Here is a 15,537-nt window from a genome sequence, read left to right as displayed (position 1 = left end):
GGTGAACAAGCCTCCCAGGGGATCATGTCTCCCTCCCTTCCCCTAATTGGCTCGTCTTAAAGTCTACTCATTGGAAATGTGATCAGCTCAGGATATCTTTATAGTACGCTGATACAACCACACTTCGAAACGCATTCTACATAGGTAGGTAGTAATTATTTTAGCAATATCAATTTTAACCCATTTAAGACATTAAAAAGCAGAAAATGTGGTTTAAATTATATAGATAGGTACTTATTTAATTTGACAAGAGCTTACTTAAACTGCTACATTTTTTCATTATTCGTTTACCTCCTGGCACCTCCCAAAAATGAAAATTATCAGAATGATTTGAAACATTGAAATTGAAAGCCAATAAACTATACCTTTGGGCTTAGACAAATAAAAACACGGCAAAAAAATGATTTGTAATAATTCTCCAGCACCCTTTTTAGAAAAAATTCTTAGATTTTAATTTCTAACAAAAAAATTCGAAACACTAATGTCAGGTTTTATTAGAAACGCAATCCCTAATAGAACTGACAAAAATTCTCGGTGTCCACCCGAATTCCGGAATGGTGTAAGTCATGGCTGGGGAGGGCTGACAGAGCTCTAGCCTGGGGGGCCCAGCGTGTCGGGTTGACCAGATAAGTGAGATAAACACACATCATAAATTAGCTTTAATAGTAAAAAAAGTTGCCCGCGGCGCTATTATACCTCATGGCCATGAACATTTTCAATTACTTATATAATTGTGCAATATATTTTTCAATTATTATGTGTCGATACTCGACAACTCCATTATTAGAGTAGATGTATTAAAAATCGCCAATAATGCACTGTATAAGTACCCTTAATTTGAACTGAAACACAATTTGAAAAACGTAATGTAGTGTTTCACACTGCCTTTAATCTTAGCGGTAGGTATGGGGCCCGCCAAATATCCTAGCCTGAGGGCCCGTTTCAGTATGTAGGGACCATGGTGTAGGTAGACTGAGCACAATAGACAAAAGACTGATAAACGAGAAATGGCTGTGAAGAAGAAAAAATCCTATGGGACTGACTAATTTACATTCTCCTCCTTGCCCCCCCCAATATTAAATCCTGGGTGCGCCACTGCACTCTGGTGACTATTATTTCCTGTGTAGATTGCTCTGTTTGAAGACGGAGCGTGAAAAATACTCTCTACTATACTTTAGTGTCCTAATAGTTGGGCATGGTGCCGGCTCCTGCCTTAAATCAGCCACCCCACACGACACGGCCCTGCGCTTAGGCCTCAGCCACATAAGTAGGTGCTTCGCTAGTGCTGAGCTAGATGCAATGCTTGTCTACTAAAACACTACTGCCACATTACACGCTAGGTACTTATGTACAAATTCGTTTGACATTTTAGGGAGCGCCAAGTCATCAACAGTATGTCACTCTCTAAACTAACCAGAGAGCTGTTGCTCACGGAGAATTTAAGATTGATTTTTTTTAATTTTTTCGAAAGTCTAAAATTAGAACTTGTTGGGTGCATAATGTCAATTCATCCCATGCGTCATTATTAATAACCTCAAAATATATGGTGTTTGACGTTTGTTATACCTACTGAAGAAACATCCGCCATCTTGCGAATTTACGATTGCGATGGCATAGTGTGCGTCCGTTCGCTAGGATATGTCACCTAGCACGTAACCACCAAGCAAGGCACCTGCCTATGTGGCCTTAGCTTTAGGCAACAGCGAGCTCGAGCGTGTATTGGCTGACGTCACAATTACGTCATGTCGTCTGGTGCCACACGAGACGATAGTTAGGAAATCGGGCCCCTGGAGTCGATCCACTGCTGGATGTTAGCCTCCCCTAGCTCCCTTACACTCTTCACCCATCATATTTCTTTGCTGCTACGTACATCCACCAAACTTCATGAGTTAGTCCCTTGCCCCATTGCCCACTGAAGAAGGAAGCCGATACATTACACGACTGGTCCTACTTTTGGCCCCTCCCGTTGTTTATGGATGACCTGTCATTGTCTATAGAGTGCTCATACTGACGCGTCTGTCGTGTTCACTTGTCGAAGTGTTCATAGTTTCAGATTATTTTAACGTATCTTGGAGACCTTGGAGTTCATCTCATTCATTGGTTATGTGTTATTAATAATTGGAAGTGACGATCAAAGATCGGTAGTAAACTTCTTCTGTGTATAATAATATCATAATATACTAGGATGTTTGTCAATGTGACAGTCGATTCTTAACGACAATAACTGATTATTAATTAATTTATACTCTTCAGTCATTATAGAATATCAAACTCTGCTTGCAAGTACGTTATCAATAAATAGTATGGCAGTGGACCACTCGTTGGTTGTGCAAAAAGTTATGCTCAGGCTTTATTAATCTAAAGATGGCGGTGGTTAGTCTCTCCAGCGAGTTTTAGGGCGTGCCCGCCTGCGTACCACTATATGTCGGAATTAGCCCAGCAGTTGCCTCCTCCGCAAACAAAATCTCCAAACCATTACCATTTCATCCGCTTAGCGATCTTTATCACAATCGCGTAACATTGTCAGCTTCCTTATTCATTGGTGTTCATGATTTTTACGTGTTGTGCCCAACATACACTATTTATTTTAACAGTGACAAAATGCCGACCCATTTTTTAAACTTACCGTAGGTATTTTTTATCATCCTTTCATGACACCAATATCTAAAAAATGGACATATTACTACCAAGACATGTCGCATCCCCAGTAAAATACTGTAGTAATCCAAAAATTGGCATTTTGCAGGAGAGCCATTTGAAGTTTCAAATATTCTTTGTAAATACAGGAAAAGTCTGAATGTAAAAATTATTACTCATTTTTATGGAAAAACATGATCTATTTTCAACTGTATTCACCATTTTTCTCTAAAACATATACAAATGGAGATATTTGAATATTTTTGAGTTACGACAGTATTTTATTAGGATATTTGAAAATTTCATGGTAAAATTTGAATCAACTCAATACTTTCTATGTAAATTTCCCTACCATCACTTTAATAATTTCGACTAATTTGTTGGGCACTGTAAAGGAAGGTTTTCAAAATATTAAGTTAGGTATGGTATAATCTTTAAAGATTTAATAAAAAAACAAGAAAAATACAATTATTAGTTCAAAACAATAAAAAAATACTTAATTATTTTATTTAATAAGTAAATAAAAATTTTAGGTACGATTTTTAATTTTTAAACATCACTTGGAAAAGAAGCAAAAAAATCATAATAAAATTCACGATGTAGCAGTGCAGAGAGAAAGCAAATCCTTCTTTTTAATTGTCGTTATTTTTGGCCGCTCTTGATATGCTTTGGATAAATTGAGACCATCCATTGGTAACGGTTTACCTATTTGCCGTTGACGAACATTCAATTTCCTACTTCTTCATGATAACTGGTTTTAAAAAATATAATGTATGGCTAGTCTCTGTCTATTTTTATAACTTTAATCTTCTGCCACAAAACTTTTTCTCCATTTTCATCTGTGTTGTAATTTTTACCGATTTTATCTGCTAGTTTTTTCATGCTGTGAAAATTATTTGTCGCCATGGGTTTAACAATGTATGGTTGTCCTGTTTTCTTACTTGTTTGTACAATGGTAATCATTTGGCTGGACACAAATATTGGTCCACTTTTTAGAGCGCTAGTTTTCTGCTGCTCAATTGTAGAATGGACAATATCGCCTTCATTTAGGGTATGCCCAGTGACCAAAAACTTATGAGAGATCGTTTTGTTTTTTTTGTGAATTCCCGATAGCATATAAATACATTGCAGCAATGTATTTATTTTTATTCTGCCCGGCACAATTGTTTCTGTAAAAAAAAATGCTCAATGTGGTGATATTTTTCACGTAGGTAATCGAGTACACAGCTACCAATTTCATTGGACCCTCATGCAGCTTGACTCTCGTCCCACATGTATCAGTTTGCAATATTTTCAGTGATATTATAGACTGTACGATTGTACATGGTGACGTTCACCCCGGTCCGGGAATAGTCTCAAAGGTACTTTATCTACAACCGGTCCTGCCCTCGGACCGATCAAGAACCTTTGTTTGGCTAGCTCAGTGCTATTCGGGGAGAGGGTGATCAACTAAAGTTCTCGATTGACACTTTTGGAATACACTTGATCGATATTATTTAACTTTATATTATTTAGAATCGCCACCTAATAATATGTAGACGTCAAGGTTATTAATTATCCAATTAACTTTCAGTTTGAATTTATTTTCGTAAATATTTACGTAAATGTCAAAGACAGCTGACCACCTGTCACTATTTTCAGATCAGATGTTTTCCGTAAAATACTTCGTAGATTATTTTCAAAATAAAACTCCTTGTGGTAATTCAGTTTAAATTATTTATTAAATTATTTGCAATAGTAAATTTATCTTCCTTTTATTTAATTGTTTATTAACAATTATACACTTTAATTTTAATTTCAAATAATTGCATAATTATTTTATAAAACTTATTTAAATTAATTATTAACTAAAGTTAATTAATTATAATTCTCTTATATTTAATTTATGTACGATCACACCTTATAACTATGAGTCGCCGACCGTAACTTTGAAGAGCTATGCTCTTTCAAAAAAAAAAAAAATATTTATCGCGGAAATAACTTCGCGAACGATGACGCGTCGCAGTATTATTCACGTTATCAACTGACAGCCCGAACACGTGTCGGCTGCGATGACGTATCAACTCGTGACGCGTCAGGAATAATCTTCGCGAACGAATTACTTCGCGAAAATAATTAAAACTATGTGAAATTGGTGCACCCTCGGGCACAACCTCACGGAGATATGAGAAAATCGACGACTAACGGTACATAAAATACAGGCCGTTATATAGATTCACAGCGGGAAAAACCCGAGATTTTGACGTCATTCGAAATATGGACCAATGGGAGATCGTTCTACCTCCTCCACAGAGCTAATGGCCAAAGTTTTGGACCAATCACAGAAAAGTCGTTTATTTCCCGGCTTTTCCGGAAAATTATGAACATTCAATAGAATAAAAATATATAATTAATTAATACCTATAGGCGGTACAAGTTTGATAACAATCGTGAAAGTCCTTATAGGGCTTTTGGCACAAATTGTCCAAATATCTGTTAGTTCATTTATCGAGCTAACGGAAAAGAAAAATGAAAATATTTTCGCTAAAAATAATACGTAACAGAGGCGTGAATCATTAAGACTACCGACTGGCTACGTATTTGCAAAGAGAATGGCAGAAAAACAAACTTGTCCGTTTCTTTTATGCAGAACTTTTGCGGGCTAATTATGGATGATCGGAAAGGGTTGCAGTTAAAATTTATTCAATTATATTTATAGAACACTTCAACTTAAAGGTATAACATTAGTTTCAATCAAAATTTCTATGACAAGCCTTCATTTATTAAGTTTGAAAATTACCTACTTTGGGTAATTTAATATTGATCTGTCGAGGTTAATTGACAGATCTAAAGAATAATTTTTATTCGTAAATTAAGAGAGCAACCGAGTCCTTAGACTTACATTGTCAGAATTTCTATTTTCGAAATTCCTTCATTTAACTTTTACAAAAGTAGGTACTTAAATTGGTACCCTTTTTATTATAATTCGAAATATTAATTTGTTATTTAAATTAAGTGTGCGTAATCAGTACTTACAAAACGTAATCATTAGATTTTTATTACGACAATATTTGATATCATAATTTATTTATTTAAGGCATTTGACTTTGGCCGCGGCGAAAACATCGCGACTCAATTTAGAAAAATAAAATTTATTTTTATATAATTCAAAATCAGATTAAATAGAAATGGACATTTATGTACAATGTTTAGCAAATGATATCTCATAAGTCGTTTACAATTTATTATCTATTTTTAACCTTAATCCTATACATTTCAATTACTTACATTTCACCTTATAAGACCATTTGGTCCCCTTGAAAGAGAATTCATCCGTAGTTCATTCTGAGGGGCTATAAGTCACTCAGACTGCACTACGGGACTCAATACACAATAACTATAGCTTTGTTTAGAGATTAGGCACGTATTTTGCAAGTAAAATCGACATTCACGGTCGGATCGAAAAGTTGTGACGTCACTAATTTATTAAGGAAAAATGCCGGCTGAGGGCCTACATTTTGGGGCCGTGTCAAACGTCCCTACTTCAAAGAGTCACAACTGTGAGTGTCCGATCTCGATAACGTCCGTCCCACCTCTAAACTTCACCATATATAAAGCAGTTAAAAGCAGTTAGTCTAAATTTATATAATGAAGTACACACTACAAATGGGTGGATGCACATAGATTACTTTATTTATATTTATTTATAGTCGACCCAGCATCGAGTCTTAAAAGAAAGTAATAAAATTTTGATACAAAACAAAATTTGATTTTATATATTTCATTTCTTCAAATGGAAAGCTGCATAACGCGAAGCTGTCTTCGTCATCAGAGAGGAAGTACAACCGGCCTCTTCGTTGTAAGCTGCACTCTCCTTGCTAAGGAACAATCATAGTATCCTAACATTTTAAAGGGGTAACTGCCCCATTAACCATCAATAACTAATAAAACTTTCGCTTAGTAAACTTAATTATTTTTCCATTTAATATTTAAGAACAACAGAGCTTAACGCGAAGACTGTTAAACCTCCCCTTCGTGAGCGTTTACGTAGGATAAGAAGACCAGAGGGGTCCCCTTCCCCACGCTCCACGATCTTTATGACAAATTATTAACGTAGTATTCATTTCTTCATCCTCCTCCTTTTTTTATCCTTATACGCAGCTCCGAATACTAATGAGGACTTAGCGTGGAAGTAAACGTACTCCCCCATGCCATCACTTAGCAACACTTTCTTCATTCCGCAGCTCCGAATACTAATGTGGACTTAGCGTGGAAGCAAACGCTTCCCCAGGCCATCACTTAGTAACACTTTCTTCATTCCGCAGCTCCGAATACTAATAAGGACTTAGCGTGGAAGTAAACGTACTTCCCCATGCCGTCATTTAGCAACACTTTCTTTATTCCGCAAGCTCCGGAGGAAGAGACCGACCCATGCGTCTCCTTCCCGTCCGACCTGCACGTAGATATCTCCTCTGAGGGGGCCTCGTCTTGATGGGGGCGTTTCGTGAAACTGCGTCCAACGCATCTTGCCTCTCTCTGAGGGTCATTGGTCCTATTTTAACCATATGTTCACTACGTTTCACTTAGGGGCGCCGTTTAGGTGGAGGAGCCCTTGGCTGCGACTGCAACACCCTACCTCTCACTAAGAGCCTTTCTCCCTTCTATTATTTTAACGGTGAATTAGTTAAATTTCTTTTACTCAAGCACATCCAGGTACATCCAAAGTATACCGGTAAGATTTCCGCGAGTCCGTCTCCGTACTGCTTACTGGCACTGTTGACGTCGGTGGTTCCGAAATTCGTTCCGCCATCGACGCGGTTCGTTCCAGTTGCTGGTACTTCCTCTCGTTCGCAGGTTTCACCGATATGACTGGAAACCTCTCAGTATGTGGTGTTAGAGGGGTAACTAAATTGTTCACCCATCCATCTTCATTCTCCGCTCCTTCATGAGCTTCTTCATCTCGCAGCTCCGAATACTAGTAGGGACTTAGCGCAGAAGTAAACATACTTCTCCATGCCGCCACTAGTAACTCTTTCTTCGTTTCGCTTAAACTTCTTCTTCCAGCTACACGTTCATATAACCACTCCGAACTTCACATAAAACATACATATTCACAGTAATCCTGTTTACCGATCACTTATTACTTAAACGTCAATTACATTCAGTATATTATTCACACAATACGAATATAACATACTACACTATTAATATTTGAAACACTTAATTAACACTATTATTAATGACCTCACTAAATTATATTTCTTATAATGAATTATATTTATATTGCGCACAATTGCAGTAGTTGGCAATAGCTCGTCGCCCGATACATCCAAAGTACTACCTACAATTGTCCACACAATCTCACTACTCTATTTTGGACGGTCTGCAGTCGTTACAGCTGGTAGTGTCTTTTGACACGCCGAAAGTTACTATCCCCGACTACACCTGTCCCTAAGATCTAAAATATTTACAAGCCAAGAAAAATCCGTAGAATCGTTTGTTTTTGTTTTGAGCTGGTTTTCACACCGACTCTCCCTGCATAAGAGGGTAGTAAGTTATGGTCAATCGTCATTACACCTCATAACTTTTATCTTATAACTAACTTATATAGTATGGTCTCACCACTACTATTAACTCAATAACATGTTATACTAAATAATGTTATTACTAGCTAACCTACTATTACGAACTAACTTATTAATGGGCTTACACCTACTTGATTACTTGCTGAGGTAGTGATCCAGTCACTTACCTTTCAGCAACGCTTCTTTAGTTCCTTAGACTAAATTTAACGAAGGCATTTACATTAATGCAATTTGGAGACGACTCAGCATCCAAATTACATAATTTATTTAATTAATCAAGTAGATTGCCAAATTATCGAACACATACATCTCGTAGGACGTTATCTAATATATTTAAGTTTAATATACTATCGCTTCTACAATAGCTCTTCGTATAATCATTTAAATGATCATTAATCGGTTTCGCACCGACTTCCCCCTCATTATAGGGCAATAGATTTCTAGCGACAGAAATCACATCCAATAATTTCCTCCGATATTTAATTTTACGATATAACCTATCAATGGTATTAAAATTAATAATCACTTTATCTCTAATATAATTAACACACTTTATTCTAAACTTATTTAATTTCACCTTAAGCCTATGTAATCTCTTCTTGTGGTTATACTCTTCGAGGTATACCACGACGTCCTCTTTAATTTTATTTTTGTCAAGTCGTCCAACGACTTTAACAATGGTTTTATTAGACTTCAAAGAGATCTCGTTTTTCCCTTTAATCTGCCTAGGGCCGACCTCCTCTGGGTCAACAGCTAGCACAGGAGCCAAATGCTCGATAGAACTCTCAGGTTCAAATTCCAACTCAGGATCCATTTCCTGTTCACGTTTATTAAAGTTATCAACATTATAATCTTCAGGACCGCTTTTTGGCCCGACCTCTTCAGGGCCAGTCACCATCCTTGAATTTAAACACTTCAGAAAACCATTGAAGTTCAAATTCGACGCGGGCTTTACTTCCCGTTTACATACGCCAATACTATTATTAGCATTATTTAAATCAACATTAAATTTATTAATGGAGTTAGTATTCATATTCAAATTAGCAAGAGCATAAGGATTAATTAAATGGTTAGTGGATGCACAATGTCTGTCACTAGATTCAGTGATATTACTGGCACCTACCTTTAATGAAGTTCTCGGCTCTGCAAGGGCGGCATCCACACAACTGGAACTACCGAAGGCACAGGTAACTACCTTTCGAAGTTTATTTTTATAAACCTTTAACTTTGGTTTTGTTAACATACATATTAAATAATTCAATTGGGAACTTATCCCTAATAAAACTTGTTTTGTGGCTAATTCGGCTGCCGGTTGTTTAATTTGAGATGTCGTATGGTGTAAGGGATTTGTTTTATTTTTACCTTTAGAATGAACAACTTTCTTATCACAAGAGGCAATTTTCAAGGCAAATTTTATACCTCGCAATTCTTCCCCTTTCACCTTACCACAATTAGAAGTTACTTTACTTTGCACAGATGGTGCATTAATCAATATCCCATTATTAATATTTACATTCGGTATTTCTACCGAATCATTGGTAGTTTCTACCACATTTTCATTACAATATTCTACCGGTCTTACGTTATCAATGCTCTTCTCAAGAGCGACAACACTATTAATAGCAGACTTATCAATGCCAGCTTCGGCTTTAAAATTAACATTAGTATTAAATGTCTTCACTGGAAGAGTGTCCATTTTAACTTTATTATTATCACTAAAATTTCTCGCCGGAAGAGCGTTCACATCACTTAAAACTAATTATGAACGGCGCCAAAAGGGAGTCCGCATCGAAGCACTAGTAGCACCAGTAGTCGCTTGAAGAGAGTCCGCTGATTTCACACTAGTCTTCTTACCGGCGGTAAGCCGGCGTTCGCCATCAAAGAGTCGTCGACGAGACACCGGGGCCGCTGACCATCCTCACATTCGGGGATTACCATTCCGTTGAGGGCGCTGTTGATTTGGACAATCTCTGTTGTCATGTGGTCCCGAACAATAGTGACATTTACGATTGTCACTGAATTGTCGGGCGCCTCCCGGCTGCATACCTCCACGTCCACCTCTAGCTCCATTAGCCGAACCACCACGTTGGTTCATATTATTACCCCCATATTGAGGTCTCCCTTGGGCAACATTTTGCGTCCTATTATTACCCCCATATTGAGGTCTCTCTTGCACAACATTTTGTATCCTTTCAAAACGTTCTTCAGGCCTTTGTTCCACACGTGGCCTTCCTTGCCACCTATTCGGTTCGACGACCCTTCTGTCGTTATTCCTATAATTATTGTCGTATACTCTTTCATGATCACCCCAAGACGTCATTACTGGAGGTTGGGTTTGCTTCAAGGGATGTAACATTGAAGCTTTCTTCAAGAGTTCGGGCAACGTACGCCACGTCCCTTGGTCGATCCGAAATTGATCTCTCTCCGTCAACAAATCGAAGAAAGTAGCAGCCAACGTCTCTGACTGCATTCCTGGCAAAAGAATTTCCGCCAATTCATCTTTTTGTACTAAGAAGTAGTACGCCTCTTCATCTTGTCTCTGTGGCCTCTCCTGCAAATCTATCCTTTGACAACGTCTCCGAGTGGACGATTCGAAGTATGCTGTCAAAGTTAGACTAAATGATTTCCAGCTATCCGAAGGACTAATATTCCTTCCCCAGGCTTTGGCTTCACCTGTCAATTGTTTTAAAGCTCTTTCTGTCCAATTTTCTCGTGGGTAATTAACCGCTTCAAAGTAATCCTGACAGTGTTTCAGAAAAACATCGGCACGTTGCCTTAAGTTTCCATCATATGTAGCGAAGAGTTCAGGTTTGAAATTGCAATGTGTGTCCATCTTTTTATCCGGGGTTACCGTCGGGCGTCTTATATGTATGGCACTTTCGTCTGTACGAGGGCTATCCTCTGAGAAAACTTGCGCGTTTTGCAAACCTTCTTCCAATACGAAGTCCTCTTCAACACTGGGACCAGGAATGGGGTTCGGCATTATTTCTTCGAATTCCTCCGTTCCTCGAAGTTGTAAGTAGCGAACACCCGACCGTAAATTCATAAAAAAAATTCCAGCCTCCGATTGGCTTTTGTTTGGATCTTCTACCTCAAACCGTTCGGCTGCAATCGTCGTTCGAACATATCACCCAGCTAAGTGATTTAACAGTTTTAATCTCTATATTAGTTAAAGACCGTCCGATCTTCGCCGCGCAAAGTGAACATGTTTATAGACCAGCTTACGAGTATCTTGCAGTATACAACGTCGCGGTAATCATAACCAACATTAAAGAAAAATTTTCAAAAGTCATAAAAAATTTTATTTTCGAAAATTTTTTTCTTGTTATCGACTAAAGATACCTCCAGGTATATAGTTCAAAACTTAAATTTCGAAAATTTAAAAAAAATTCACAAATTTTTCAATTCCAAAAATTTTCGTAAAATATTCTTAATTTAAAAGTTTCTGAAATGGTGAATCATCATTTTCAGTTTTATTACTTTAAATCCACTTTCCGGGGTTCCGAACCGCCCCAATCATATTAATATCTATTCTAGACATCCAACTAATGACTTTTTTCCATAAAAAGCGAAAATAAAAAAAACTTAGTAAAAACTATATAAGTGTTTTTTCAATTTTTCTCGTTCCATACCTCCCGGTATCATGTCTAAATACTATTTCTATATTTTTTTCTTAAAAATATTAAAATAAAATTTACTTAGTAATTTACTAAGTATAATTTTTATTAATTTTTCTTATCTAGTATCGTCAGGTATCATACCTAGACACTATTTCTTTACTTTATTTCCATAAAAGTAAAACTATATTTACTTAGTAATTACTATATATTTCATTTTCGATAATATTTTGATTTAATATTATCGCGCATATATTCCGATGTCGATTCAAGACTTGATAATAAGTTTTCACTGTTCATATTTCATGTTACTCACTCTTTTGTATACTGGGACAATTCCAATATTTCTGCGGGTTCGTTCGACTCCATATGACGTCGAAAAGTCCCGCGTTGCGGGCGCCAAGTTGACGTTCACCCCGGTCCGGGAATAGTCTCAAAGGTACTTTATCTACAACCGGTCCTGCCCTCGGACCGATCAAGAACCTTTGTTTGGCTAGCTCAGTGCTATTCGGGGAGAGGGTGATCAACTAAAGTTCTCGATTGACACTTTTGGAATACACTTGATCGATATTATTTAACTTTATATTATTTAGAATCGCCACCTAATAATATGTAGACGTCAAGGTTATTAATTATCCAATTAACTTTCAGTTTGAATTTATTTTCGTAAATATTTACGTAAATGTCAAAGACAGCTGACCACCTGTCACTATTTTCAGATCAGATGTTTTCCGTAAAATACTTCGTAGATTATTTTCAAAATAAAACTCCTTGTGGTAATTCAGTTTAAATTATTTATTAAATTATTTGCAATAGTAAATTTATCTTCCTTTTATTTAATTGTTTATTAACAATTATACACTTTAATTTTAATTTCAAATAATTGCATAATTATTTTATAAAACTTATTTAAATTAATTATTAACTAAAGTTAATTAATTATAATTCTCTTATATTTAATTTATCAAATCAAATCAAATTTATTTATTTTACATATAATGAACATAACAAATTATAAATTCAAAGCGTTCACGACATGACATAAAATAAGTGTTAATAATAAAAAAAAAAAAAAAAATACAGAGAAAAAGTAATAAAATAAGAAAATAAATTAAATAAGTAACAAAATAAAAGTAGATGGAAGCACACAGAGTGAACTTTGATAAACCCTATCTTAAAAACTTATAAAACAACGTCCACCTAAATTCACCCTCACGTAAGTGGAATATATCAATATCCGAAGCGATTTCATTAAGCATGGTTACTGCCCTCCCAATTGGCATTACTAATGGCAGGTTAGTTCTGCACCGTGGGAGAACAAACAACGCATGCCCTCGATTCCTAAGGTAATTATCAGAGACACACAAGCCAATACCACCAAGAATGGCAGAGTTCACATTTACGCCGCGTATAAGTCTGAAAAAATATGTAGCTAAATAAAGATCCCTTCTAAATTTTAAGCTACAGTATGTAAGCATCCCTAAGAGAAAATCAGTCGGATAGAGCCACGGATAATATCCATACAACCGAAAGTAAAGGAGTCGTAAAAATTTCTTTTGGACTCTCTCCACCATAAGGCCGTACTTCAACTGATGCGGGGCCCAAACGATAGACCCACTCTCAAGTCTGCTTCTAACTAAGGAGTTATAGAGAATTTTTAATACCGTAACATCCGAAAAGACCCGGGAAGTACGCAAGACAAAGCCCAACATCTTTAGCGCCTTTTTACAAATGGTATCTATATGACCACTAAACGTCAGTTTACCGTCAAATGTAATTCCAAGATCTCTTACAGATGCTATTCGCGAGAGAACTCTGCCATGCATCGAGTACTGGAAAAACAATACTCGTGAGGCTTTAGTAAACGATAAAACATTGCATTTATCAATATTGAAGTCCAGTTTGTTACGCCTGCCCCAATCTAATATATTATCTATATCAAGTTGAAGTTGACGACAATCGTCCAAGGTGACAACTTCCATGAAGAGTTTCAAGTCGTCAGCAAACAACAAAAACATAGCACTTTTAATTACCAATGCTATGTCATTTATAAAAATCGTGAACAGCAATGGCCCTAAGTTTGAGCCCTGGGGGACACCAGAAAATGTGTAAAAGGTCTGTGACTGATAAAGGCCGTACGAAACGTATTGTTGACGGTTCCTAAAATAACTCCCGAATAGCTTTAGAAATCGATCCGACAATCCAATAAGTTGGAGTTTTTCCATTAGAATATCGTGATCGACTCTGTCAAATGCCTTCGAGAAATCATTGTAAGAACAGTCAACCTGGCTGCCTCTATCTAGTACTGACGACACATAATCAGTGAATACCATCAGGTTGGTTTCCGTTGATCGGCCTGCTCTAAATCCATGCTGTTCATTCATTATAAATGACTCAATTTTTGGAGAAATCATGCTGTGCATGATCATCTCCAGAACTTTTGCTGGTGTAGAGAGAACAGCTACCGGCCTGTAGTTTTCTACTGACGACTCTGTACCACTGTACCATGTACGATCACACCTTATAACTATGAGTCGCCGACCGTAACTTTGAAGAGCTATGCTCTTTCAAAAAAAAAAAAAATATTTATCGCGGAAATAACTTCGCGAACGATGACGCGTCGCAGTATTATTCACGTTATCAACTGACAGCCCGAACACGTGTCGGCTGCGATGACGTATCAACTCGTGACGCGTCAGGAATAATCTTCGCGAACGAATTACTTCGCGAAAATAATTAAAACTATGTGAAATTGGTGCACCCTCGGGCACAACCTCACGGAGATATGAGAAAATCGACGACTAACGGTACATAAAATACAGGCCGTTATATAGATTCACAGCGGGAAAAACCCGAGATTTTGACGTCATTCGAAATATGGACCAATGGGAGATCGTTCTACCTCCTCCACAGAGCTAATGGCCAAAGTTTTGGACCAATCACAGAAAAGTCGTTTATTTCCCGGCTTTTCCGGAAAATTATGAACATTCAATAGAATAAAAATATATAATTAATTAATACCTATAGGCGGTACAAGTTTGATAACAATCGTGAAAGTCCTTATAGGGCTTTTGGCACAAATTGTCCAAATATCTGTTAGTTCATTTATCGAGCTAACGGAAAAGAAAAATGAAAATATTTTCGCTAAAAATAATACGTAACAGAGGCGTGAATCATTAAGACTACCGACTGGCTACGTATTTGCAAAGAGAATGGCAGAAAAACAAACTTGTCCGTTTCTTTTATGCAGAACTTTTGCGGGCTAATTATGGATGATCGGAAAGGGTTGCAGTTAAAATTTATTCAATTATATTTATAGAACACTTCAACTTAAAGGTATAACATTAGTTTCAATCAAAATTTCTATGACAAGCCTTCATTTATTAAGTTTGAAAATTACCTACTTTGGGTAATTTAATATTGATCTGTCGAGGTTAATTGACAGATCTAAAGAATAATTTTTATTCGTAAATTAAGAGAGCAACCGAGTCCTTAGACTTACATTGTCAGAATTTCTATTTTCGAAATTCCTTCATTTAACTTTTACAAAAGTAGGTACTTAAATTGGTACCCTTTTTATTATAATTCGAAATATTAATTTGTTATTTAAATTAAGTGTGCGTAATCAGTACTTACAAAACGTAATCATTAGATTTTTATTACGACAATATTTGATATCATAATTTATTTATTTAAGGCATTTGACTTTGGCCGCGGCG

Source organism: Rhyacophila brunnea, unplaced genomic scaffold (genome assembly GCF_057557595.1).
Source record: "Rhyacophila brunnea isolate RB1 unplaced genomic scaffold, BYU_Rbru_1.0 scaffold_13, whole genome shotgun sequence".
In the NCBI taxonomy this organism is placed as follows: Eukaryota; Metazoa; Arthropoda; class Insecta; order Trichoptera; family Rhyacophilidae; genus Rhyacophila; species Rhyacophila brunnea.
This window is presented reverse-complemented; position numbering follows the sequence as displayed.